This window comes from Prionailurus bengalensis, chromosome B4 (genome assembly GCF_016509475.1).
Source record: "Prionailurus bengalensis isolate Pbe53 chromosome B4, Fcat_Pben_1.1_paternal_pri, whole genome shotgun sequence".
NCBI classification, from domain to species: domain Eukaryota; kingdom Metazoa; phylum Chordata; class Mammalia; order Carnivora; family Felidae; genus Prionailurus; species Prionailurus bengalensis.
This window is the reverse complement of record NC_057358.1, coordinates 44,152,462-44,154,391: the sequence shown is the minus strand read 5'-3', so window position 1 is coordinate 44,154,391 and position 1,930 is coordinate 44,152,462.

The following is a 1,930-nucleotide window of genomic DNA, read 5'->3' as shown; positions in this document are numbered from 1 at the left end:
GAAAAGCCCACCGTTTAAACTCCAGGTCAAGGGTAAATTAAAAAAACAAAATAGGGGCGCCTGCGTGGCTCAGTCCAACTTCGGCTCAGATATGATCTCACAGTTTGTGAGTTCAAGCCCCACGTCGTCTCTGTGATGACAGCTTAGAGCCTGGAGCTTGCTTCCCTCTCCCTGGAGAGGCTTAGAGCCTGGAGCTTGCTTCTTGTCTCCCTCTCTCTCTGTCCCTCCCCCCACCCAAAAAATAAATAAACATTAAAAAAGTCAAAACAAAACAAAACAAAACAAAACATGAAAACATGCTCTTCCCATCCTTAAAGGACCTTATCCTTCAGAGGTCACCTTTTACAATAGACTTCTAGGTTCATTTAAGTTATTTCCGCTAGCCTCAGTGGATTTATTTTGTTTCACTTTATTTAAGCGGTATCTTTATTGTAAAGAGAGATGAGAATCTAATGTAGCTCAGCTAGTCCTTGTGAAAAATGAAAAATTAAATAAAATTATGTTGAATTTAGCAGGTATTTGATGAGAATTTACTGTGTAGCAAGTTTCACTAAGGATGGTAAACAGAAGTAATGTAGTAATAATTGGCGAATTTTTCTTTCCTGTAGATTACAAGATACTTTCATATCTTGTGTCTTGGCAACAAGCTGATCTATGTACAGGGAGCCTGCAGACCTAGGATTCAGATTGTCTATAGATTTATTTGAAGAGAGTCATTAACTTTAAAACAGATATTTTGTCTAGACAGTTGCTGACATTTATATATAAACTTTAGCTTCTCAATATTCCCGTAACCCGCGCAGGAAAAAGGGTCATGTTTATCTGGACTACATTAATAAAGTTGATGCCTACAGATGACTAGTAATTTACTCCAGATAATAATAATGAGCACTGATACAGTGTCAAACTCTAGGAAAGGCAATAGTTTCAGCAACTAACATACATTGATAATTTAATTCTCAAATAATATTTTGAAATAAGCCCTATTACTATTTTACAATGAAGAAATTGAGGCACAGAGAGATGCAGTTACAGTGGAATGTTACTTGTCCAAAAAAGACATCCAGATGGCCAGCAGACATGAAAAGATGCTCAACTTCACTCGTCATCATGGAAATGCAAATCAAAACTGCCATGAGATGTCACCTTACACCTATCAGAATGGCTTAAATCAAAAGCACAAGAAACAAAAAATGTTGGCAAGGATATGGAACAAAAGGAACCTTCTTGCACTGTTGGTGGGAATGCACACTGGTGCAGCCACTTTGGAAAACAGTATGGAGGTTCCTCAAAAAGTTAAAAATAGAACTAGCCTATGATCCAGTAATCATGCTACTAGGCATCTACCCCCAAAATACAAAACACTAATTCAAAGGGTTACATGCACCCCTATGCTTATAGCAGCATTATTTATAATAGACAAGATATGGAAGCAGCCCAAGTGTCCATCGATTAATGAATGGATAAAGATGTGGTACACACACACACACACACATACACACGCGTGCACACACAATGGAATATCATTCAGCCATTAAAAGGAATGAAATCTTGTCATTTGCAATGACATGGATGGAGCTAGAGAGTATAATGCTAAGTGAAATAAGAAAGTCAGAGCAAGACAAATACTATATAATTTCACTTATATATGGAATTTAAGAAACAAAGCAAGTGAGCAAAGAGGGAAAAAGAGAAGCCAAGAAACAGACTCTTAACTACTGACAGGAGACTGATGGTTACCAGAGGGGAAGTGGGGAGGGGGCGTTAAATAGATGATGCGGATTAAGGAATGCACTTATCATGATGAACACAGGGTGATGTATGGAACTGGTGAATCACGACATCGTACCCCGGAAATTAATACTACGGTGTATGTTAACTATACCGGAATTGAAATTTAAAAAAATAAAAAATGCTGGAGTGTTAACCT